The following is a 27,593-nucleotide window of genomic DNA, read 5'->3' as shown; positions in this document are numbered from 1 at the left end:
CTGTTGATATAATTGGACAGGACTGTAGGTCACTATCTGAATTACCGGTTTTTATGAAAAATCATAGGCTGCCATCACGTCCAGTAGGTAGTTTTCCCACTAATAGTAAATTTGGAACTCACTTTGTGCTCCACTTCACGTCAGACCGAACATCAACACGTTCTCCTCTACACACGCCCTCAGAGGTGACGCCCCGATCTGACAGGCTGGCGTCCATCGTGACTTGGATTATGGAAGTGTCCTTTCACTATAAATATTGTAATTGTATCTTTAGATGTAACGAGCTTGATAAAGGCGTTTGTTCTCACGCCAAAACGCGTTGCTCAATTCAATAAAGCATATATTGATTAATTTCATGCTGTTGGTATTGTATACCCGAGGAGCGCGGAGGAACTGTTCCTTTCTCAGAAGATTCTTAAGTCACAAAGGCTCATCTCCGGCAGACTTCGGTAATCCCTCCAGACGTCTTTCCGGTTTTCTTTGGATAGTGGGTAACGGGACTTACTTAATACAAGCGAACTTGGACTCAGGGTGCAGGTGGACCCCTTAACCAGGTGGTTCCCCCTCGCACTAGGTGAGTGTATTTTCTGCACCGCTTCTATATCATTACTAAATGTAGATATAGATCTTAATATCCCCGATTCTGGAGGTGCCGCTCTCACAACTTATTTCTATCTCTGCTTAGGCTATCTATACAGGGGCGAGTGGGATATCGGGCCGTGAAACTAGGACTAATATCGTGCTCATCAACGTGCGATTTACTTGTGGTTGCGAGGCGTTTTTCAGGCAAAAACGCATTCCATTCGTGAAGTTCCGATTCTCTCGTACGAGGTTCACACGCGTAACAGGATTGGAAGTGTTTCCCATTGACTTCAAATGGGAAACCTCGCATCACAGGGTATGCGAGAGCCAAGTGATGCATTAAAGGTCCAATTGAAATCAATGGGTGATGCGTTTTGAGGAATGTACTAAGAATGGGGTTCATATGCACGAGAGATTTGTGCGTCTGGCAACACGAGTTTCTTGACCGTGTGAAATCGCCTTACTGATGGGCTTTCTTACAGGCTTCACATCATAGTCTTTCTCCAGTGTTTTTGTCGATATAAATGAAAGAGGCCCCTGGGTGGAGGTTGGGCCCTCTGACAGGTTAGGCTCAAACCCATGGGTACTGCTAGTGGCGGGCCATACCTGGCATAATAAGCCCCATCACATGAATACATCATGATAGACAGTGGCTTATGGCAAATAATGTTCTGAAGGTCAGCCATCTTGCTACTTAACTTTAATGAACAGTAAACAAGTAACTGAAAGAGTCTTTGGATCTTCCTTATTCCTCCCTTAATTCTAAGGGTGCGTTCTTGAGATGAACAAACAGTCTGATGTAAATACAGGGTTATTACAAATGATCTTCCCGATGTGACCCCCCTCATACCTCCCATTTAATGACACTCAGATACAGAAATTTGATATCAATGGAAATAGAAACTCAACAATTTACATTTACCAAAACTGACTATCATTAAGACTGCCCTTGTTGTCCGTAGCAACCAATCACAGCACAGCTTTCATTTCTTATGCTGCTAAGGTAAAATGAAAACTGCCCTGTAATTGGTTGCTATGGGCAACAAGGACAGTCCTACTATTGGACAGTTTTGGTAAATGAGGCCCGAAAAGTCTTATTCTGCCATAGTCTTTGCTAGAGGAATATGAGACAAAATGGCTGCCAATGAAGACAGGAGAGCATTTTGTGTCCTTGATTTTCACGTTTACCAGTCTGTTATCAGTGTATAAGGTCATTTTCAAACACAGATCCGCCCAGTGGACATACAATTTGTAATCGGTACTCCAATTTTAAGGAAAAAGGTTGCATCTGTAAGCTAAAATCTTCCGGCCGTCGACCAGTAACCATGGAAACAGTGGAGGTTCCCATGGAGTCCTCAGAAATCCATAGCCAGAGTGAGCATAGAATTGGAAGTCCCGCCGTCAACCATGTGGAAGATTCTGCGCAAATACTTGTGATGTTATCTTTACCGACTTTAATTGTTACCGGCCCTGAAACCGGACGACAAAGCGAGGCAACATTCTTTCTGTGAGAGTATGCAATCTGTAATGGAAAGCGATAGTGTCATGGACTCTTTAGCATTTAATGATTAAGCCGCCTTCCACCTTTCGAGCAAAGTTACCTAACAGGATTTTGGAATCTGGGGGAGGGAAACCTACATGTCTATGTGGAGCGCATGTAGGACTCCACCAAGGTGAATGTGTTTTGCGGTGTAGAAAATTTGTCAAATTTTTCTGCTGTTGTATTGACGGTTTATTTGGTCCACTGTAGCCCATCGATACTGAGATACCAGACGTGCCACCCAAGGCTCACCTCTAGAATCTAGCATGTGTGGCCTACTGCTGTGTGATCTTCTATCAGATCTCTTTCCATGGCTCAACCAGTCTTGATGTCGTAGTTCTGGAACAGCCTACAAGTGCAACCCTTTTACAAATACTGGCACCACACCTCTGGGCACCAACAATCTGCCTTGGCAAAAGTCACTCAAGTCACCACCTTTACCTATGGCTGCCCAATATTGTCTTCCGCTCCACAGAAGAGAGACCAGCACATTATCTAAGAGTAGACCATGACGTGGCCATCGTGTGGTACCACGTTACTGATCACAAGATGTCACGTTCTAGCTGTACCCAATGTAGTGACCATTCAGTGTATACACTATAGGCGGGTGCGGTACATGACTCAGGGAGGTTCATCTCAACTATCCGCTTACAGATCCAGTAAAGAAGTTAACAACTATCTGCCACCACAGATAGTTGTTAACTTCTACGGTAGGTGTCATCCATGCCTACAAATTATAACAATAAGGTACTGAGTGCAGCAAATGGAAACGTATTAGCGTGCGTGTAATCTGTCTAATACCTCTATGATACAATTACTCTGCCTTCCCTTTCTGTACAGACATCTTATGTAGATGATTGGCAGCGAAAGAGTGAAAATTACAGACACCATTGTCCTCAAATGTTCCTGATAGATTAACTACACTCGGGAGGAAGATGGCTCCTTCTCTCTAATGGATTTTGAATGGCCTCCCATTCCATCCCTCCCACTGATGTTCTCTGTCAGCACCAATTTTCTCCCCAGCAGTACTTGTCTATCGGACCAGACAAAAGCTCAATAATGGAGGTTATTCATTGACAGGATGTAAAATAGCACAGCTACCCAGCTAATACACCCCGTCCCCCTGTAACGCTACCAGAACAAACTTTATCATTGCATGTATTCACTCTGGCGGGGGTCGAGTTCCTTCAAGAGATTCTCAGAGAAAGAAATGTTTAGATGCCAATATTTCCGGTAGCAAGAATTGAGGAACAAACTTATAAGAAATGTTTTCGAGTGTTTTCCATTTTTCACTCATGAATGCTAGAAAAAGATTTAACACAGACATGGATGTACAAACCAAAATCAGACAAGCTCATGTGAATATGCCCTAACCGCTCCAATGCAGGAGACTCCCTCAAGTTTTGCACCCTCTGTTGTACAACATTTTGCTTGCCCGTATTACCGTCTCTTGGCCACAGCGTATGTCTCTATCACCTGACCTCTCCGGAGGGTATCTACCCATGCCCCACCTCAGGCCTGGTCTGTTGCCTTATCGGTCAGCTCCGTTGTGAGGTGGGAGGAAGACTGCCTCTTTTCCCAGGCATCCTCCTAGTCACCATTCTTGGTCCCTAAGCAGGACACCTGGTGTTCTACACTTCCTGCCTCAGTCTGTCTAGAGAAGGCTCTCTTTCAGCAGCAGGCTTGACCATGTGTCTGAACTCTTTGGTTTACACCAACTTCTGTTTTCTGAGCTAGCAACATGCTAGCCACATCACTGCCTACATCATCACAGGGGCTGGCACAAGTGGTGCAGCGCCATACTGCAGCATCTCCTCGCTCATTCCTCTTAGGCCTCATGCACATGGCAGGTCCGGATTCCGACTGCGGAATCCCGCATGGAATCTGGCCCTGACCACAACGGGTGACCCTGCGTACCTGTTGCGATCTTCGCTGGTGTCCGCACGGACCTGTCTTCTTCCGGCTTCTCTGTACTGTGGATGATCCGCACGGCTCGCCGTCAGACATGCGCAGTACAGATTATTTTTTAAACTCCTGATTTTCCCGTAGAATCTGCGGCCAGTCCGCGGGTCGGACAGCTTCCATTGACTTCAACGGATGCCGTCTGTGCAGGAACCGCAGCAAAAGGGAGCATGCCCCGACTTTTCATCCATGAGTGTAAGCCGGATTTGGTTTCTGCTCGTGTGCATGAAGATTCATTTTTCCATAGCATGCTATGGAGGCTTATTGCTGTGAAACCCGGAGGCAGATGCCAGCCCTGGATTCCGCAGCAAAAATCCATCCGTGTACATGAGGCCTAACCGGCGACAACTATTTCACGGTGGCTTTTGGCCACATCTTGCAAATGTAGCAGTATATTTGAGAAGCAGGGAAACAACATTTTAATAGTTAGAGTTATAAGAAGTAGGGGTGGCGTCTTAAAGGGACACTGTCACCACCGTTTAGAAGAGTGATGGGGAGTCAATGGATGTTTTTTTTTATATTCACTTGGTCCCTGGTTCCTGTGAACTGCCTCCCCCCCCCCCCCTCCCCTGGTGAAGTCACCATGCAGTTTGCACATCTGACTCTTTTCAGACTGCTGTATGCGCTCTCCAATAGATGTCTATCAGAGAGTGCGCGCACTGATTGGTGGAGGGGGATAGTGTGAGAGTCCAGAGTGAGAAAATAGCAGGGTGAGGCAGGATGTTAGGGATAGGTGTAGAGAGAAAGTGCAGGAGAGAGGACAGGAAGTGAAGGAGGAGTTAGGAGAGTAGCGAGTAGGCAGTCATCGTCGGAAGACATGCAGGAGGAGTTCCACAGCGTGTGCAGAGTAATAGCGTTGTCTGGAGTGGGAAGCCAGGATTTACACGCTTCCGAATCAATAGCAGTGTGGAGGAGAAAGTTTGGGACCTATCTTCTTAATAATGAGTTACACAAAACCCAGTTAAAAGTAAAGCCAAGGAAAGTGAAAGAGGCCCATCTTAAATCAACTTCATTCATCTGCCGAGTAACGTTCTAACAAAGCCCCGTCAGATAACTAGGACTGTGGGAATTCTACTGAGTAACTTCTAAATGGAAATAAGGAGAGAGCGTTGACGATAAACTTGTGTTATACTAAACTTGAACTATAGAGCAATGTTATTTGTTTAATACAAAGTAATACTTCTGCCATAACTGCAGGACTGTTGTTGTTTTGAATATTACTAAAGATGAAGTAAACTGTGTACCTCTAGTTTGCAAATCAAAGCTATCGGGACTCATGTCAGTTATTTCGTCATTAATGCTTGGAGTCCCTGAAGAGGTACTGGCGTCACATGACAAACCACCATTAATAGTTGATGACTGTAATAACCCTTTTGCCACTGTGCGCGACCGAGCCAGGCCTTTTGCCACCATTGTAGGGAGAGATCGCCGAGCCAGCTGTGACATCCGTCTTGTTTACCCGGGGTCTCCCCCACACTGGCACACCCACTCGGTTGCTGCACCAGCACAGGTAGAACATGCAAACATCATAAAGGTGTTGTGCTTGGACGGACCTGAACCCAGGACACTAGTGCTAAAACGCAACAGAGCTGAGCCAATATGTTGCCTTAACAACACCTTCCTTTCTCTCTCTCTCCCTCCCTCTTCCTTCCTTTCTCCCTACCTTCCCTACTTCCCTTCCTTTTCTCCCTCTTTCTTCCATTACTCTTCTCTCCCTTCTTCTCTTCCAATCCTCCTTCTACCCCTTTTCCCTCTGTTCCTTTGCCCCTCCCTTCAATCCTTCCTCGTCTCTCATCCTTCCCTCTCTCTATCCCACTCTCCTTTCTTTCTTCCTCCTTCTTTTCCTTCCGTCTGTACCGCCCTTCCTTCTTTCTCTCTTCCTACCCTTCTTCTCTTTCAACCCTCCTGCACCCCCTCCCTCTTCCTCCCTTCGACCCTCCCTTCTTCCCTTACTTCCTTTTTCCCTGCCTCCCCTCCTTTCAATCCTTCATCTCTCTGTGCTTCTCTTCCTTCCCTCTCTTCCATTTTTCCTTTCCTCTCTCTTATCTCCATTCCTTTCTTCCCTCTTTTTCATCCTTTCCTCCCTTCCTCCTTCCCCCTCTCCCTCCCTCCCTTCCATTTCTCCAGCTCTGCTTGTGTATCCCAGATGTTCTGGCAGCTCTCCTTCCAGAATAGCTTTTTAATTTTCATGAAAAAGAGTGTTGTCAGAGATGAATCGGTGACTTTTATGGATTGGTTACCTGACTAAAATGTAAAGCGTAGACAAGTACTGTAAATAAAAAATAACACAAGTTATTTTCCTATATCTCTTACAAAGTGGTGTCGCTAAGATGGACTACCGGGGCACATGGCATGGATGGGTATTTTAGCTAGTACCCTGGGTGTCCCAAGAAATGATTGCCACCTTCCAATATATTCCCTGACTTAGGGAAACATTAGGGGGTTGTTCAGCCACCTGGAATCTTTTTAAGGCAACTTAAAATAGCAAAAGACTTAATACTCACTTTACAAATCCTCTGCTGCCCCCCTGCCAAGGCTTTCCATTTCCCTTACCAAGTTAATCTCAATATTGCCAGCTCATTAGCAATATAAAAGACAAAGGAGGAAGGATTGGTATTCCTCCATGTGTACCCCTATGAAGCTTTTGAAGATTTAATCAATTGGATATTGATCCATTACTGCTATTGGAGTGCTTTTCTAGATAATAGGGGGTTACAAGTGAGTTTAAGCAATGGCCTACATGGAAGAGATAGGACTCCATAGCAAAAACTAAATGGTCCTCCCATTATGGTGCCCAGTTTTGCCACCCCACCATGGATAGGAGGGCCTGGTGTTTGTTGCCTGTTTCCTTTGTAGTGATCCTTGGGTTCTCTACCTCCTTGTTTCCTAACTATGCAGTTCCTCTTTGGTCCTGGTCCTATATAAGTTCTTGCTACCCGGTAGCAGAAGGGATGGTACCGTGAGAGCTGGGGCCCCCTCTCTCCATGGACACAAGAGCAGTTGCATGGTCCGCCTCTACGTTATGTAAGCCCTTGACTATAAGCCTACCTTCTCCATATTCCATCTTTGGGCCCGACCTGTGAGAGTCTCTGTTATATCCTTATTTCACCAACCAATCTCTGTTCTCCCTGCAACAGCGATGACATGTCAACCCCACTGATGTGGCCAGTGATTGGCTACGATTACAAGTGGTGCTAAAATGCCTTTGCTGGAGCGGGAAGAATAGAGACTATACAGCACTTGGGAAGCGTCGGCATGGGGGCGACAGACAGGGGGAATGGTTGTTTTTAACATCGGACTTAAAGGGGCTACACAGAAATGTAACTAGCTTTCTGTCACCCAGAGCAAAGAACCAGATTGGCACAGCTCCGGGTGCAGGAAGCCCTGCTCCACCCCCACTTTGCAGCAGACATGGCAGCTGTAAATTCAATACTCCCAACCCCTTTTCAAACAGCCGTAGCTCTAATTCTACAATTGTTATTGACATGTACTAGGTGTCAATTTAAAGGCAAGAATCCTGCTTTTAAAACAATACCAGCAGCATGTTGGTCGCTCTGATGAGCCGGCGCTACAGCTGTTTGAGTAAGAACAAGCTCAGTTTGTCCAAAACTATAATGACCCTTTTCCTGCTGAATCAACTCTATTCCAGGTAAACAGTAGGAGGGGTTAAATTGCTAGGCTGGTGCCCCCCATGCCATTCGTCTTGACTGCACCCGGGTGCAGTATTTTTCCTTTTTCTTCCATTTACATCCATTTTTAATGGCTCCTTTATGCGTTCTCATGTCTTTCTAAGCTTTTGAGCATGGGCGTTTAAAAAAGCCATCCTTTAACAAAAATTAGAATCGAGTGGAAACCTTTCTGTTGAGTTGCGTCGCCCATTGTCTTGCCCTTTTGATTTCCGTCTTTTTCTCAGAAACAATAGTTCAGCAGTCTGTGCCATTATTTTCTCTCTCATATCTCTCTCTCATATCTCTCTCATATCTCTCTCTCATCTCTCTCTCATCTCTCTCTCATCTCTCTCTCTCATCTCTCTCTCATCTCTCTCTCATCTCTCTCTCATCTCTCTCTCTCATCTCTCTCTCTCTCATCTCTCTCTCTCATCTCTCTCTCTCATATCTCTCTCTCATCTCTCTCTCTCATATCTCTCTCTCATCTCTCTCTCATCTCTCTCTCTCTCTCTCTCTCTCTACATCTCTCTCTCACATCTCATATCTCTCTCATATCTCTCTCATCTCTCTCTCTCATATCTCTCTCTCTCATCTCTCTCATCTCTCTCATCTCTCTCTCATCTCTCTCTCATCTCTCTCATCTCTCTCTCTCATATCTTTCTCTCTCATATCTCTCTCTCTCATCTCTCTCATCTCTCTCTCTCATCTCATCTCTCTCTCTGAGAGCTGGCTGTGACTGACACATGGCCCCCAGCTGCAAAAGCAGAGATTGTTGAGAATACTGATCCTTGATGTAAGCCTGAAGAAGCCTTATTCAGCCTGATGAAGAACCAGAAAGCTCGGTATAACATGTATTTTTGTCATTAAAAGGTATCATATCTACAAGATTACTTGGTTTCTCTTGCTGAGAACAATCACACTTTGCTCTACTGGCTAACACGGTACCAAACTCCATTTTTTTTTCATTTTAACTAAGGGGTTAAAAAACAGAAATCAAATGGAACAGGCAAACTGAGCTGAACTGAAGCACTTCAGTTCCCATTGAAATCAATGGGAAATTAAATAGAACCGTTGTTTTCCCATTTGCAGCTAAAGGAATAAGCAAAGCCCAGATGTGAACGAGGACTTTTATGGACGTTTGGTGAAATTACACAAAAAAAAATGTCATCCATCACTTGAACAGAAGGTGGACAGCAAATACCCAGAGAAGCGGAACATGCTGTGACATTTACCCTCAGATTACCCTTCTCCTTCGCCACAAATCCAGACAAGCTCCGCAATATGGATGAGACTGCAGTCACGGGCTACAACATACACCGCCGTGGGAGCAAAATGTGACCATGTGACCCCTCTTTTAAAAAAAAGGGGCCCCTGAATGATTTGACCTTAGATTCCCTACAGGCCTGCGTAGTTCCTGTTCATCCTACGTCATACTTTGATTCCATTTCTGAGTTTGAACATCTCTCCGGTTCTATTTTCTCATTATCCTTTTTTTTTAAGTTGGGTCTTAATTATAGTAATTAGCCATAATGTCCAAGTCTACAAGAGAGACTGCGGGATCTTGTAAGGACATATGCGTCATAGGCTCAGCTAGTCCTCACGGTAAGAAAGAGCCACAAACCTTCGGAGTTCTACTGGATGTTTGATAGTTACTGGTACATGTATTGGACGTCATCATTTACTGCATTTACACAGATACAGGAACCAGAAGTTTTTAATTTTTCTGTTGACTTAGCCATATGAGGGCTTGTTTTTTGGGGGACAAGTTGTAAGAATTGTCACCCCTCAGAACATTAGAGGAGAGGAGACAAGACCAGGGAGAAGTATTAACACTTTTTCTAATCCAATTTGTATCCTGGTGTTCCTAGGAGGCTTACTCTTTTTCTGCTGTTATACAACGGCGCTATATGCTGGCTAAAGCCAGTACTGCATGAGGTGACACGTTGGATAGGCTCCGACAGCAGAGAGGCTGGCAATATACAGTAAGAGAACCCCGACGGACGTCTTTCAACAGTGGAGCTGTACAACCTTAAATCATAATGTCTTAAGACGTCAGACAGTGGATTGGAAAGGGTTAATCAAGATCTATATAAAAGGTACCACATAGCGCATAGAGAGGGTGAAGCAGTATATAAAAGAAGCAACTACAATCAGAGAGAGACTTGCACTACTGCCTAATGGGAAAAGAAAGGGGACATTATTATCTAAAGGGGCACTGTTACCTAAGTAGGGTGCAGAAATGGCACAGCTACCTGATGGGGCAATACTTTCAAATGGGGGCACAAAAAAGTACTATTAAGTAAGAGCAGCCCAAAGGACACACTAGTATCTAATGAGCGCACAAATAGTGAACTGCTGCCTAATGGGAACAAAAAGAGGGCATTATTATGTAATGGGGAAAAAAGGGGCACTGTTACCTAAAGGGGGCACAACTACCTGATGGCGCAATAAGGGAGCATTAAGTGGGTTCTATTAAGTAGGAGTAGCACAAGAAGCACACAACTACTTAATGTGGGCACTATTATGTAATGGGCAGTGCTCCTGTTGGGTGCACAAAGTGAGCCCTATCTGATAGGGCAAAAATGGGGCAATACTACAAAGTGGACATTGTGACTTTCGTGTGGGCAAATGAACACCAGGCACACACGAACATTACCAAAGATAGGGATCACCAGGTGAAGCAACCACTGATTAACACCTCTCCCTATCTTCTACAAAGGAAGATAACCAAGGACATACCTGAGCGGGGACATTGCCCCAATAGGGGGCGGCCCAGCGGGCTTCGGATCTGGGCCCTTGCTACCCCTAGGAACCCACGCATCCAGGCTAGAATGCATACACATGCCACCACTGACAGGGACAACTGGACAGGATAGGAAGACACACGGAGCCATAATCACACCATACAGCAGCCAATACACAAACATTAGTAGAAGATGTAAATGCTATAAATGCCAGGTATTTGTTGACATTTTGGCCAAAATATGGAAGCTAGTGGACCACATTACGGCTCCCGGCAATACCGCTAGTCCATACAGTAACCAGGAGTCTGGCGACATAACCAAACAAAACCCAAAACACAAACCTTTTTGCAGTCACCACGCATAGAACGCTCACCACACCCACACCTGGGAAGACAACTTACATGTGTACTGACCAAGAGTGATTGGCTGACTGGAAACACACATCCACCCAGCCAGCACAATCCCCCACACCTGAGCAGGAAAGTTCCAGAGAACCTGCAGTACCACAGATCTCAGGAGACAGACGTTACAAGGGGGTTGGACTAGATGACCCTGGAGATCCCTTCCAACTCTACCATTCTATGATTCTACAATTATAATAATAATCTTTATTTGTATAGCGCCAACTTATTCCGCAGCGCTTTCAGGCATGGATAAATGCAAAACAATACAACAATTGCAACAATTACAATGTGAGATACATTGGGTTAGACACAAATGGGTTGAGGGTGGTACAGGAGGTGCAGGGGGTGGGGAACACAGGCAATAGGAAATTTCATGTACAGATCATTTATCAGAAGGCAAACAGGGTTGGGCACCATAGGGAGGGGCAAGGGACTATGTCAGGAGATTTGGTATGCTTCCCTGAAGAGGTGCGTTTTTAAGGCACGTCTGAAATTTCGTGCATTGGGAATTGTCCGGATGCCTTGGGGTAGAGCATTCCAGAGGATGGGTGCTGCTCTAGTGAAGTCCTGTAGGCGAGCATGTGAGGTTCGTATTACAGGGGTGTTTAGTCTGAGGGTGTTAGCCGATCGGAGTGAGCGGGCTGGGTGGTGTACTGACAGTAGGGAGGCGATGTATGGTGGCGCAGCGCCATGCAGAGCTTTGTGAGTGAGGTAGAGGAGTTTAAATTTAGTTCTGCAGTGGATGGGCAGCCAATGCAGCGACTGGCATAATGCAGAGGCGTCTGAATAACGACTGGATAGAAAAATGAGTCTAGCTGCTGCATTTAGTATGGATTGGAGTGGAGCGAGTCTAGTGCGGGGGAGGCCAATGCGGGGGAGGCCAATGAGTAGCGAGATGCAGTAGTCAAGCCGGGAGTGGATGAGGGCAACCACGAGCGTCTTTAGCGGGTCCGTGGTTAGGAACGGACGTATTTTAGCAATATTTCTGAGGTGCATGTGGCATGTTTGGGCCAGAGATTGGATATGGGGGGCAAAGGAGAGATTAGAGTCCAGTGTGACCCCAAGGCATGGGGCATGCCGTCTGGGGGTTATGATGGTGCCAGACACTGGAATGGAGATGTTGAGGGGAGGTCGGTTAGAAGGTGGAAAGACAAGGAGGTCAGTTTTAGAGAGGTTTAGTTTGAGAAAAAGGGAGGACATAGTGTTAGAGACAGCGGACAGACAGTCGGTGATATTTTGGAGGAATGGTCTAGAGATCTCACGAGAGGAGGTGTATAGTTGGGTGTTATCAGCGTAGAGATGGTATTGGAGGCCAAATTTGTGGATGGTTTGTCCAATTGGGGCAGTATAGATAGAGAAGGGGACCAAGGACTGAGCCCTGGGGTACCCCAACAGCGAGATGAAGTGGAGCAGAGATAGAACCAGCAAAGGAAACACTGAAAGAGCGGTCAGAGAGGTAGGAGGAGAACCAGGAGAGAGCAGTATCCTTTAGACCAATAGAGTGGAGCATAGTGAGAAGGAGATTATGGTCGACAGTGTCAAATGCAGCAGACAGGTCAAGGAGGATTAGTAGGGAGTAATCACCTCTCGACTTTACAGTCATCAGGTCATTTGTTACTTTTGTAAGTGCAGTTTCGGTCGAGTGTAGAGAGCGGAAACCAGACTGGAGGGGGTCGAGGAGCGAGTTGTCAGAGAGAAAGCGAGTAAGGCGGGAGTAGACCAGGCGTTCCAGTAATTTGGAGATAAAGGGGAGGTTTGAGACGGGTCGGTAGTTGGCAGCATCAGTCGGGTCCAGGGTTGGTTTTTTAAGCAGACGGGATATAATGGAGTGTTTGAATGAGGAGGGAAAAGTGCCAGAGGTTAGGGAGAGGTTGCAGATTGTCGTGAGGTGAGTAATGAGAGCTGGGGAAAGGGACCAGAGGAGGTGAGAGGGGAGAGGGTTGCTAGCGCAGGTGGTGGGGCGGGCAGCGGAAAGGAGCCTGGAGACTTCTTCCTCTGTCGTTGGTTCTAGCGTAGATAGTTAGTAGGTGCTGGGTGCAGTGCTGATGAAACTGGGATCGGGGGTAACCATGCAGCTTTCAGAGATTTCTTTCGAATGTGGTCGATTTTTTCTTTGAAATAGGCAGCTAGTTCTCCAGCAGTCAGGTCTGTCGCAGGGGCCTGTTCCTTGAGGCTGAGGAGGGAGTGAAAGGTCTCAAAGAGTTGTTTGGGGTTGTGGTATAGTGAGGAGACAAGGGAGGTAAAATAACTTTGTTTGGCATGGTGAAGGGCTAGGTTATAAGTTTTAAGCATGAATTAGAAGTGGAAGAAGTCTGCTGGCAGCTTTGACTTTCTCCACAGCCGCTCGGCGCACCTAGAGCACTGCCGGATGAAGTGCGTTTGGGACGTGAGCCAGGGTTGCCGTGGTCTGCGTTTGACGACTCGCGTCACGGGCGGTGCCACTTCATCCAGGGAACGGCGGAGGGTGGTGTGGTAGTATTCGGCTGCCAGGTTAGGGCAGGGGAGGCGAGAGATAGGCGATAGGGAGGACTGAATAGTTTCGGCAAACTGTTTAGTGCTGACAGACTGGAGGTTCCTAGAGGTGCGATAGATAGGAGGCTCAGGAGAGATGCTAGGGTGCCTGATGGAGAAAGAGAGAAGGTTGTGATCTGAGAGTGGAAGTGGGGAGTTAGTAAAGTGAGAAGCAGAGCAGAGACGGAGGAAAACTAAATCGAGAGTGTTACCATCTCTGTGAGTGGGGGAGTCAGAGATTAGCGATAAGCCAAGGGAGGAGGTAAGTGTTAAAAGCCGGGAGGCAGATGAGGAGCTGGGGTCGTTAGTAGGGATGTTGAAATCACCAAGGATGAGGGTTGGGATTTCACAGGATAGGAAGTGGGGGAGCCAGGCAGCAAAGTGGTCTAGGAACAGGCGGGTGGGACCTGGGGGGCGGTAAATAACTGCGACACGCAGAGGCAGTGGGCGGAAGAGTCGCAGGGTGTGGACTTCGAAGGAGTGGAAGGTAAGCTAGGGAGCTGAGGGAATGACCTGGAAGGCACAGTTTGGGGAGAGGATGATGCCTACTCCTCCGGCGCGTCTGTCATCCGATCTGGGGGTGTGGGAGAACTGCAGGCCATTATAGGACAATGCAGCGGGGGAGGTAGAATCGGACTGCTGTATCCAGGTTTCCGTGAGGGCGAGCAGGTTTAAGTGTTTACTGGTGAAAAGGTCATGGATAGTTGGGAGTTTGTTACATGCAGATTGGGAGTTCCACAGGGCGCATTTGAATGGGGCAGGGGGGGCATTTTGGTAGGGAACAGTACGGGGTGGGCCTGGGTTGGGGGATATGTCCCCTGTAGCTAGGAGTAGCAGGGTAGCAAGGGTGAGCACATGGCTAGGGGATTTGTGTGGGTGTCTGAGGTGTTTCTTTGCAGTATTGGGGGGTTGAAGGCGTCTTAGGAAGTTAAACAGTGCATGGGAGCCATACATGGGTGAGGAGAGGAGGGAAGGGCTGATGTGGATGGAGTGTGTTGGGGCCGGGCGTTGGAAGAAAGTGTTAAGGCTCGAAAAGAGGATAGTGAAGGAGATTAGTGCAAAGAGATTATTTTCCCCCATGCTTTGGACAGTTGTGGATGTTACCTGTCTCCTGCTCTGTCGAACTGCGCTGTATAACTGCATCATTCGACAGCATAAACCACTTGTTGCTGGACACTTAGTGCTGGACACATCAGGTGAGGCAGCCTCTGGTGTGGCATGGAGGGTAGAACTGACTTTAAAGTTCTGGCTGGGAGTGGCTTGTTACATTTCACTAGTCAACCAGCTGACCCACCTTTAGATGGCTAATGAACAAGATGGGGGGGGGGGCTTTATTGCCCTCCTACAAAAACAAACTGTGTCCAGCAACACTAAGATGAGGCAGGGAGAAAACTATTTGGGGGAGTTGATGAGGAAAATACATAAAGTACAAATAGAGTCAATTCAATTTATATGAAGCAATGGGACATACCATTGCGCACAGACTATGACAGATTTAAAGGTATCACAGCAGATTCAGTGGAAGGAAGGCGGAGCAGTCAAATTCAGATGGAGTGGAGCAATGGATGAGTGAAACATACCAGTGCACACAGATAATTGGTGCACAAAAGGGGAACTACTATCTATTTGATCACTATTACCAAATCAAGGTAGAAAGGGGGCACAGTCACTTAAAGGGGCACTTAACTTGTGTGGGAAACAAAGGGTCACTTACCTTTTGGGGACACTATAACTTTGGGACACTGGGGGGAAACTGGCAGGGGGGGGGGATTTTTTACCTTGTGGAGGGCAAGCCAACTTTTAGCACTAATGGGGTATTATTAACTTGTGGGAGCACAATGGTGGACAATAGTATTAACAATTAGAGATGAGCGAGTATACTCACTAAAGGCAATTGCTCGAGCGAGTATTGCCTTTAGCGAGTACCTGCCCGCTTGAGACTGAAGGTTCGGGTGCCAGCGGCGGGCAGGGAGCTGCGGGGGAGATCGGGGAGGAACGGAGGGGAGATCTCTTGCTCCCTCTCCCCCCCCCCCCCCCCCCCGCTCCCTCCTGCTGACAGCCGCTACTCACCGCTCCCCGCGCCGGCACCCGAACCTTCAGTCTCGAGCGGGCAGGTAATCGCTAAAGGCAATGCTCGCTTGAGCAATTGTCTTTAGCGATTATATTCGCTCATCTCTATTAACAATCTTTATTTGCATAGCACCAACTTATTCCACAGCGCTTTCAAGCACGGGAGAACACAGCGAACCACAACAGATTACATGTGGTATACATTACTTTGTAGGGGACATAGGAAGGACAGGAGCTGTAATGATGTCACCGTCATGTGATCAGTCACCTGTATGGGAGAAGTCCGGGGTCACATGACCAGTGGGTAATCAATGTGTGCAGGACTCTGCTGTGCTACTTTTGATCCCTGTTGTATGAAGAATGTATGTAGCAGCGCTGTGTGCGTGTGACGTGCATGTTGCAGCGCTGTGTGCTTGTGACGTGCATTTTGCAGCGCTGTGTGCTTGTGACGTGTATGTAGCAGCGCTGTGTGCGTGTGACGTGCACGTAGCAGCATTGTGTGCGTATGACGTGCACGTAGCAGCATTGTGTGCGTATGACGTGCACGTAGCAACATTGTGTGCGTGTGACGTGCACGTAGCAGTGCTATGTTTGTGTCAAGCATGTAGCAGTGCTGCGTTTGTGACGTGCACGGAGCAGTACTGTGTGCGTGTGACGTGCACGGAGCAGCACTGTATGCGTGTGACGTGCACGGAGCAGCACTGTATGCGTGTGACGTGCACGGAGCAGCACTGTATGCGTGTGACGTGCACGTAGCAGTGCTGTGTGTGACGTGCATGTAGCAGTGCTGCGTGTGTGTGACGTGCACGTAGCAGTGCTGTGTGTGACATGCACGTAGCAGCGCTATTTGTGTGACGCGCACATAGCAGTGCTGCGTGTGTGACGTGCACGTAGCAGTGCTGCTCGCGTGACGTGCACGTAGCAGTGCTGCTCGTGTGACGTGCACGTAGCAGTGCTGTGTGTGTGACGTGCACGTAGCAGCTCTGTGTGTGTGACGTGCACGTAGCAGTGCTGCGTGTGTGACGTGCACGGAGCAGTGCTGTGTGTGTGTGATGTGCACGTAGCAGCGCTGTATGTGTGACTTGCACGTAGCAGTGCTGTGTTTGTGACGTACATGTAGCAGCGCTTTGTGTGTGTGATGTGCATGTAGCAGAGCTGCGTGTGTAACGTGCACGGAGCAGTGCTGTGTGTGTGTGACTTGCACGTAGCAGTGCTGTGTGTGTGACGTACATGTAGCAGCGCTGTGTGTGTGTGACGTGCATGTAGCAGCGCTGTGTGTGTGACTTGCACGTAGCAGTGCTGTGTGTGTGACTTGCACGTAGCAGTGCTGTGTGTGTGACGTACATGTAGCAGAGCTGTGTGTGTGACGTACATGTAGCAGAGCTGTGTGTGTGACGTGCATGTAGCAGAGCTGTGTGTGATGTGCATGTAGCAGAGCTGTGTGTGTAAAGTGCATGTAGCAGAGCTGTGTGGCGCATTACGCCACCAAAAACACTGGTACAATATAATTTCCCAATAATTACTAGTCTCTTTAAATGAAGGGCTAGGGTAGAAAACAAAGCCTTTGTTCCAGGTGAAGTGAAGTTGTATAGGAATTCATATGAGCAGCTGGTACAGCAGAGACTCCCTACCAGGGGATAAAGCACAAGATCTATAGTTCATTTTAAGGAATGACGGGAACAGCACTACCTACTGTCATTTTCATGTATCTCAGGTATCTGAATGTTTTATGTCATTACTGACAAAATTATTTAAAGTGGAAAATCAAATACACGATGATGGACAGATATTATGAGGATGCTACTATGAACTCCGACCTCTGACGATTCCATATTCATGAGACTATAATGTTCCACAAAGCCAGGGCTCGAATGTAAAATATACGAGGCTCCCCAACTACCACGTGCCGTTTACTTGAATCTACTGCACCCCATATAGTTACGCTGCTGACTATGAGAAGTGTCAGAGATTTCTAGATACAGAAGCTTCTTATCTGAAAGGGTTAAGGAGCGTACAAGCCCTTTTAATATAAGATCAGACAGTTCCGTGTACCCCGTCCTCCTCACTGCACCCCTGAAGTGAGGAGGAAACTGAATGAAACGCTGGTACCAATGGGACTGCAGAGTATTTCCATGAGCTCCATTGAAATGAATGGAGTGCTGTCAGCCTATGTACAACCAGATGTCCACTCAGAGTGCCCCCCGCAGTGACAGGAGAGCGGGACACAGGGGTCTCGTTCTCGAGATCGGCAGGGGTATAAGCAGTGTGGTCCCCACCAATCAGCGAGTTATTACCCTACCCTGAGGATAACTTGAAATTCTGTACAGCCCCTGTAACCATGGCCCAATAGCTTTCATGTTTTTGTCTTTTTTTGCTGCCTAAGGCAAAAAGTGTCATGGCAGCACCCGGCCTCCACCCTCCTACCGCCAAACTCAATAAATAGACATAGATGAACTAACTATATGTCTGCCACAACGCTGCCACCCTAAGGGTGCATTCATATAACAAAAGGGATTTCAGTGGAAAACTGTGGCAAACAATCCGTGCTTTTAAGTCGTGAATTTGCATATTGGAAGTCGCGAATCTGCACGGAAAAGTCTTTGCCGCATCCCGTCAGTCACTTCTATTTTTATATTCATGGATTTCACATCCGCAAACACAAAAAAATCTGCGCTGTGCAGATTACAGAAAATTAGGTTCCCATTCAAGTAAATAGGACATTTAGCTCATAACCTGTGCATCTGTCCAGAAGTTTCCCGTGTTGCCACTAGGTGGCGGCAGATGTCTTTACTACTTTATGCAGAATTTTATATCTTCCTAGTATAAACATCGGGGGAAATTTATCATGGATCTCTCTGGGGCAGTATGCAAAACTGCTATAGTATGTGATGTCTAGGATAGGTTAAGGGTCTCTGTTACGCCAACCACCAAGTTTTTTTTTTTAAAATAACACGCTAACTTTATTTTACATGTTTTGCGCTGCAGATGTACTAAATAAGTACGGTATTTTTCTTACTAAAAGGCAAGTAAAAATGAAGTAAAAATATTGCGACAACATGTGCATCTTTCGGTCCGATGTCAGAAGGGTCTGGCATCTCCAGACCCCTCTGACTGCTTCCATAAGGCAAAAGCACCATAACTGATCATTAAGACCAGCAATCCCAGGAAAAACGTTACCTTCCCTGCATAGCTTTGGCCCGGGCACCGCTGAGTATTACAGACTCTGACACTTCCTCCCTGCGTACAGGAAAATGCTGGGAGGAAGTGTCAGAGACAAAGCCTGTTACAGTTAGCGGTGCCCAGACCAAAGCTACACAGGGAAGGTAAACTACTTCTAGGTGAGATTGCTGCCCCACCAGAGGTACAGGGGGAACTGTTACCACTAGGGGCCATTACTACTACTTGGGGGATACTATTATTACAGGGGACACTATTATTATTGGGGGCACTAAGAGGGCTGCGGAGTTGGTAAGCCAAACCTCTAACTCTGACCCTACGGCACAATGGCCGTAGGGTCGGCACAACGGCCATAGACCCTAACCATATGCAGCAAGCCAGACTATAAACCAGAGGAGCTAAACTGTCCACTGCAGACTTATATGCAGCCACCCACTCAACCAGCCCAGATTGGGGAGGAGCGACTGCATGCAACTAGATCTGCAATGTGAACGCTACCACAGAAGCCAGCCAATAGATGGGTTTGTCGCACAATACAAGATTACAACTCACACTGACATAACAGTGGGTTGCCCCGTATCTCAACAGTGGGCCACACTGGCTGACATCTTGGGCTCCCCCAGAAGTCAATAGCAAACTGCATAAAGGAACTATTGATACACACTAATAAAATGCGGGTGTTAGTTAGCATTTTGGCCAAGACACATAAGCTGACGGGCCGATGGCAAGGCCTCACCGCGTCCGTCAGAACCTACACTATCTCAGTGTAAAGTAAATGAACCCTTTTCAATCCAATTTGTATTCTGGTTTTCCTAGGGGGCTTACTCTTTTTCTGCTGCTATACAACAGCGCTATATGCTGGCTAAAGCCAGTACTGCATGAGGTGACACGTTGGATAGGCTCCGAGAGCAGAGAGGCTGGCAATGTACAGCAAGAGAACCCTGACGGGCGTCTTCCAACATCGGAGCTGTACAGCCCTAAATCATAATGTCTTTAGACGTCAGACAGTGGATTGGAAAGGGTTAAAATCGTGCCTGCTTAGCGGCGATTGTGCTTCCTCGGCATCTAATCAGGTAATGTTTTAAAATGTTAAAAAATGTTTCAACTATAGCGTCCAACAACAAGTGAAATACATTGCAGATCGACGTTTCGAAAAATATCTCTCTTCAGTCAATATTTGTTAAAAAAAAGTTGCTAATGACAGAATATGGTCTAAATTGTACCTTTTTGAGCCATTAAACATCTCTGGTGTTTGGCCAGCTTTAAACTCTTCACATTGCTTTCACATCCCAAGGAATAGTATTTGCACACTCTGCACCCGAGTTGCACAACCTTTTCTGGTCCGGGGACCACAATGCCATATTGAATTACTCTCAAGTGCTATGAGAAAATGGGAATTAGCATCAGGGATAGGTCTGATGGGTGCCAGGTTCTCCATTGTAGTTCAGTGAGATGCTGAACTAGTCAAGTGATTCATGACTCCTGCAAACTACAATGAAGACACCCGCACTCATATATGGGCACCTAATTTGTTCCTTTTTTAGAGAATTTCATAGGGGGCAGGAGATCCCCAATTCTTGCAATATATAGGGTTTCAAGATGTCAGCATAGTGCACCATTAGCATGGTAGCCACCAGACACTGGCAGGCATGTCTGTGACTAGATGGTTGGAGGCCATACAAAATAGCATAAGGGTTGCGCTTAGGCTGCAGGTTGGGCAACCCTGCATGGTATTAGTGCAATATGTCTCCACCTCAAGAGCCAAACCCATGTCTCCACACCATAGTTCCAGTGGAGACCTCCTGCACTAATACCGGATACAGTTTCTCCTTGTGGAGACCGCCTAGTGGGCATGAGTAGACTTTAAAGGCCATGCAATGCTCCTTGCATTGATTTGATATACAAATAAGAGATGTCACAATGCCTTGGCAACGCCTCATATTCAAAGGTAGTTTTCATTTATAGGAAAATCTTCTAAAATTTGGCGCAGCAACGCCCAATTTACATATCAAATTTTATACCACACATAAAAAGCCAAAAATATCAATTTTGGGGTTCATATACAGCAATTTTCCCTTTTCAAATCAAAACTGTAGCACACTCTAAAACCAGACCATGGCCGCCTGCAGACGGCCCGGTCGGATCCCCTGCGAGAAATCTCGCAGCGGGACCCGACCGGTGCCCCTGCAGGGACCAGTGCAGCTCTCACCTGCTCCCGCGGCTCCGGCTCTGTGTTGTGCCGGCTGCCAGCCAGCCGGCGCATGCGCAGAGTAGAGCCGGGGCGCCAGGAGTGATAATAGAGCATGCCGCGATTTGTTTTCCGTGTGTATTTTCACACGAACAATAGCGGCCATCTGCATAGGATTGCGTTTTGTAATGCAATCCTATGCAGGCGGGCATGGGCAGAAATCCTGCGGGAAATCCCGACGCAGAATTTCCGCCCCGTGTGCAGGGGACCTATCTTCAACCACACCGTATCTATGAGCTTCCATACAATTCCTTACACCAGTGTTACATCTCAGGGTAAAAGCACTCATATAGTGAGATCTTGTGAACATGTGAAAAATCACTAACAAGTTGGTTGGATGAGATATATAGTATTTTTCCCTTAAAGTCCTATTGTTTTCTCATGGGATGAGAAGGATCAGAAGTGAACAGAATATTTGTTCTATTGCAGGAAAGTACTTGTCAGGATGGAGAGGCTCCTCAGGGGTGGGGCCGATCAGTATGGAACTGCCTCCGAGGAGTAAATTTATGACTGAATGATCATTACAGCTATATTGCAAGCTTTTAGTGCTGCTAGATTTGAAAATATATAACATGTTGCACTCATAGTGTTTTGCTACAATGAATATTAAAATTTCCAATCAATTCTGACAGCTGCAATTAAATGCCCCATTCAGATTTTGAGATTGCGTGCTCCTATTCGGTTGTCATGGCACCCCAAGACATTCTGAAAGCCCTCAATTCAGCCATGAATGATTACCTATCAAGTGCTACTTGTAGCACATCTTAATAGACTCCCTGTCAGAATACAATATATATAATGCTAAGGAGCTAAAAAAAAACCCTTTTTCATATTTATAATAAAAAAAAACATATTCGGTGCATCCAGAAAAGTCTGATCTGTCAAAATAATGCTTTATGCCGAACTGTGAACGTTATCAGAAAAAAAATATTAAAAAAGGTGCCTTTTTTGGTCACTCTGTCTTTGAGAAAAAATGTCATAAAGAGCAATCAAGAAGTTGAATGAAGCCATAAAAGCTACAGGACGCAGAAAGCGAGCTCTCACACAGCGCCATTGACAGAATGAGAAAAAAGTTATGGTGGTCCGAACATGGCGACAAAATATATATTTTTTTAAGACCAGTACCCTTTCTCCCCCCCCCCCCAGTTTCTACTTGGATGATAGAAGTGGAACACCTTTGTGTTCCATTGATTGTTGTGTGTCCTAATATACAAGGGGAAGACAAAAATATGGAAACACTGTATGAAATGCATAGGATTTTAATAATTCGTACGGACCTGCCCTTTTGACCCATGCTTGGCTGAGAGCTTTCCCATCCAATTTGTGTTCACTTCACCTCTTGCCCTGCTCTGCGTGGTTTTGGGAGCCAGCTGGTAACAGCAGCTGAGTGGCCCAAACCCCTGACCAATGGAACCTTGTTGCTCGGGCATCTGTGTCATATTACTTCCACTTAAAATCAGTCTCTACGTGTTTTATTGAAATATGATTTATAATCCCATGTTATTTAACCCCTTAATGACGCAGCCCTTTTTCTTTTTCCATTTTCGTTTTTTCCTCCCCCCTTTAAAAAAATCGTAACTCATTTATTTATTCATCGACGTCGCTGTATGAGGGCTTATTTTTTACGGTACGAGTTGTATTTTTTAATGGTGCTATTTAAAGTACCATATAATGTACTGAAAAACTTTTAAAAAATTCTAAGTGGAGTAAAATTTTTAAAAAATGACATTTCGCCATCTTTTAGTGCGTCTTGTTTCTACGGCGCACAAATGGCAACAAAAACGAAATGATAACTTTATTCTATGGGTCGGTACGATTACTACGATACCAAACTTGTGTAGTTTTTTTTTTTTACTATACTCCTCTTTTTTTTTTCAAAGACATTAAATTTTTTTCAATTATTTTCTGTCGTCATTTTGTGCGCGCTATAACTTTTTTGTTTTTCCATCGACGTAGTTGAGTGATGACTCATTTTTTGCATAATGTCCTGTAGTTTCCGATAGTATCAATTTGGAATGCATACGACTTTTTGATCGCTTTTTATTGCGTTTTTTCTGGGAGACAGGGTAACTAAAAAAGTGCATTTCTGGCGTTCTTTATTTTTTTTTTTCGGATGATGTTCACCGTGCGGGAAAAATAAGGTGCTACTTTGATAGTTCGGACTTTTATGGACGCGGCGATACCAAATACATATTTTTAATTTATTATTTAGATTTTTTAATAATAGATATGGCAAAAGGGGGGGGATTTAAACTTTTACAACTTTTTTTTTCAATTAAAAAAAACTTTATTGATTTTTTTTTACATTACTTTGAAGTCCCCCTGGGGGACTTTAACATGCGATACTTTGATCGCTCCTGCAGTATGATGTAATTCTATAGCATTATGTCATACTGCTTTTTGACAGGCAGTCTATCAAGCCACCCCACGGGGATGGCTTGATAGGCAGTCTGTTAAGGCAGCCCTGGGGCCTTTCATTAGGACCCCAGCTGCCATGCCACCTGCACGGCTCCCCCGATCTCCCCGCGGGGGGGCCATGCGGGACCCCCGAACATCGTTCGGGGGATTTAAATGCCCATGTCAGAATTGACAGCGGCATTTAAATGGTTAATAGCTGCGATCGGCCGCGCGGCCACTCGCGGCTATTGCCCGCGGGTGTCAGCTGTTATAAACAGCAACCTCTCTTTATACATATCCCGACGCTCCATGACGTACTGGTACGTCATTGGTCGTGAAGGGGTTAAAGCATGCATTTCGCAGGGTGTTTCCATATTTTTGTCCACCCCCTGTATATACGTACACTGGGCTTGTGTGCTTTATTTTTTATTCGTTTCCAATAATGTTTGGTTTTATCTATCTTTTTTTCTCAGGGAACATATCGAAAAAGGTGGCGAGGAAGCCAAACAAAAAAAAGGGGGCGCGTCGTTAAGTGTAAGAGCTCCTGCATATTGTTTTCTTGACTTTTTGGCCCTCTACAGTCTTCTTGTACCTTAACATACAGCGGTGTGACTGTGCAAATTGCTGTATGCTAATGTTTACTCCTGAATTTCAATTAAGATTTTAACATCCGCCTGAGAAAATCTCAGTAATCCTTCTACAAAGGTACAAAACGAGTGCCTGATCCGAGCTGCAGGCTGCTGGCTATGTGTAACATCAGCTTAATACATTGAATCCAGGGGGACTTAGTACTCCGCCTGTGTATGAAATGAGATGCAGAGAGCAGCTGTACTCTACGCGAAAATCAATGACAGGAAGAGCTCAGCGCTGGGGTGCAAGGTGAACCGTTATGGCTGCGGGCCGCTAGGCCGATATTTCTGTGGCTTGCAGTAACCTCAAAGGGACACAATCCAGAAACAAACTACACACTCACCCATCTGTCAGAATGGAAGACTTTCTGCAAGTTCTTAAGGAGGTTTTCCAAGAACTTACACCGATAGTCCATCAATGTGTGATCCGTGGGGCTCGACCCCTGGGACCTCCAGAATAAAAGAGTTGTCAGAGAGACAGCAGCACTTCTATGTATCCGACTATGTCTGAATTTCAATGTCAGGAGTAGAGATGAGCGAGCGTACTCGCTAAGGCAAACTACTCGAGCGAGTAGTGCCTTATGCGAGTACCTGCCCGCTCGTCTCTAAAGATTTGGGTGCCGGCGGGGGGCGGGGAGTGGCGGGGAGGAACGGGGGGGGGGGGGGGGGAGATCTCTCTCTCACTCTCTCTACCCCGCTCCTCCCTGCTCACTCCCGCAACTCACCGCTCTCCCCCGCCGGCACCCGAATCTTTAAAGACGAGCGGGCAGGTACTCGCATAAGGCACTACTCGCTCGAGTAGTTTGTCTTAGCGAGTATGCTCACTCATCTCTAGTCAGGAGGCATCTTTCTACTTGGCTTAGCCATCTTGGAAGTGGAGGAATCCTACTGTGAGGGGGCCCTGGTATCTGACTCGGGGTCTTCCCGGTGACCTGGGACCGTGTGGGTAGCATGGAGGCCCCGGGAAAAGCTCACATAGGTCTGGGAGTCAACATGTTTGCTCGAAGTAAAAAAAGTGTAATGAATGTAAAAAGAAGTCAGATAAACAGTTTGAGTCCTGCTCCGATCGATCAGCTATTACAGAGGATTCACGTTAGCGGTTTTGTGTTAAAGGTCCAGTACCCATATGTCAGGTTTCTCAAATTCCTTCGCTGGTAACCAGGGTTTCAATCTACGTCCTCTTTTCCCTGTGTAGCGGGTTTCTCAAAAGTTCTTACCTGATCACCAGCAATGTAGTCTCTGGCAGCTCTGTATTACATCTACATTGTCAGGCAGAAGTCTCTCCAATGCTTGTATTCAGCCCTGCCTTTTCACCAAAGGAAAAGTCTGTCCGGTGGAGGAGCTCCCTGACGTAGGACTCATCCAGCGCACTGCAGTTTCTCTCACACCAGTAAGGATTCCCTTACTCCTTACTCCACAGCATGACTGCACAGACTCAAAGGAGTATCCCCAGCTCCTCACACTGCAGCATAGCTACACAGCCAACTACTTCCTTGACTCTCCTTCCTGATCAGAGAGCGAAGTTGCCAGCCAGTCGTTGGTTTACACAGGAGTGTAACGATGTGTCTTAAAGGGGTTATCTCATTTCAAAATGTGACTGCCAGGGTGATCAGTAAGGGGGGGGGGGGAGAGACCTCATATTGCTCCTCTCTCTTATGTAAAATTGTATGTATGTCACTTTAACAAAAAAAAAAAAAAAAAAATTAGCCCTTGTATATAAAGGACTGGTGGGCTGCTGTACACGGTGGTGTTGGTGCCAGATATGGTATGCAAGTGCAGGAAGAGCTGCTGGGCATTACTGCCAGCTCACACAGAGCCCGATGATGAACATTGTGGTCAGAATTGTACTATAGAATGATGTTGGTGGGGGCAGTAAAGTTGCATAGTGCAGTCCCCGAGTCTTGAGACTCTGATATGGGCTGAAAACAGAGTCTTGGACATCCATAGTGTTGGAGAGATACTGCACAAGGAGATCTGAGTGTTGTAAGAGAGGACTATAACTATAGGAGATGCAGAGGATGCGGTTGCACCCAGGAGCCTTAGGGGGCCCATAAGGCCTCTCTTCTCCATATAGGGAGCCCAGTACTATGAATAAAGTATTATAGTTGGGGCCCTGTTACAGGTTTTGCATTGGGGCCCAGGAGCTTCAAGTTACGCCTCTGTGTTGAGGGGTTAAGAGAAGTTGGGGGGCCCAAGATAAACTTTTGCACCTGGGCCTTTGAGCCTTTAGCTACGCCCCTGACACTCCAGTTATCTGTTAGGAAAAGACTGTTGCAGAAGGGACTGTATATAAATGGGGCCAGAGGTTGAAAGTGATCAGAGGACAGAGAGATATTAGCTGCCCCAACGTATAGTGTGAGGTTGTGTTGCAACACCCCAGAGGAGTACCCCGGACACTTGAGAAACGTGGGGAGCTGGGAGGGTTAATTGGTGGCTTGTCATGGCGGCACTTACCAGGCTCCTTTCGCAGAGGGATGACAACATGGAGAGCTGGGAGGGTTAAGTGGTGGCTCGTCACGGCGGCACTTACCAGGCTCCTTTCTAAGAGGGATCGCACGTAGCCAAGGCCAGAGCAGGATTGCAGGCCACCGTTGACACCCCTAGGTTAAGGAATGCCAATAAACAGGATGATGGGGTAGTATTTGTCACGGGTGACGCCACCGTTCCTACACACCGGTATGATATACAGCGGAGAATAAACACAGACACTGATTTTCTAGTACCTCGGGTCCCCAAGAATGGTTAGGGCCCGGTATGAACTTTACTTGGAATAACTTTGGCAAGACACTTATTCACTACAATCCAGGTACAATTCTTCACAGTGCAGGTAAGAAAAGGAAGTTCAGAGGACAGGGAGGACACACAGGATGAAACCGGTCCTACAGTCTGCGTTATCTGTAAGGTACCGTTCCTGGACTGGGAGCACTCCGGAGGAGGAAGGAGGTAGGGGTCACTCCACAGACACTCTGGTAGTATTATTTAATTTTAGCATTTGCACCCCACACTGGAGACGCGTGGGTGTGACTTAAGAGAGTACCTTTACACGGTGATCTTGACTTCGGAAGGCTGCATGGGAAAACGTGTGAGTTTGAATTAGCACCTCTGCAATGGGTCTTGTCAGGAAAAATGATTACTTAAAAAAGCTCTCTCTTAGGCTCGAGGCTCACTCCACTCACATTCAAAATGCAGTAGCTACGGGATATCTCTCCTTCTCCTCCATCTTCACCACAAGGAAGCTGAAGGTGCTTCCATGTGGCTCTGTGTTAGGTGGTAAACCTCTCAAGTTGGAACTCACAGATTGAAGGCGTAACTCTTTAAAGTTAACCTCTCAAGCGCCACAGCTGTGCAACACACACACTGAATATGATAGCACAAGCTTTGCACAGTGCATCTACATAAGACAAACATGTATGACATTTATGGAGGGTACCAGGATGATATTCTGGGTCACTACAGTATATTCCCATCCTGTAGTGTGAGCGGACCGGTGAAGTTCGGAGGAACAGAGTTACAGTAAGCCCAATTGGTTCTTGGAAAGGATAGCCAAGTGTTAGGACTCACTCATACAGGTGTATGTGGCCTGTATGTTGTGTGCATAATATGCTACGGGCGTATTTGCTCTGTGTACTGCGTATTACATATGTGAAAAATACATGGGCCA

General features: G+C 46.5%; 1 protein-coding gene across 1 annotated transcript in view; it reads left to right on the top strand.

The window, feature by feature from the left end:
* The window catches only part of TIMM10 (translocase of inner mitochondrial membrane 10), a 55,743-nt gene that overhangs the window by 11,885 nt on the left and 16,265 nt on the right, over positions 1–27,593 (top strand). The gene's annotated exons all lie outside the window — the stretch shown is intronic.

Source organism: Eleutherodactylus coqui, chromosome 2 (assembly GCF_035609145.1).
Source record: "Eleutherodactylus coqui strain aEleCoq1 chromosome 2, aEleCoq1.hap1, whole genome shotgun sequence".
NCBI classification, from domain to species: Eukaryota; Metazoa; Chordata; class Amphibia; order Anura; family Eleutherodactylidae; genus Eleutherodactylus; species Eleutherodactylus coqui.
The sequence above is the reverse complement of the archived record's forward strand: the minus strand, read 5'-3'. Positions and strand labels throughout refer to the sequence as shown.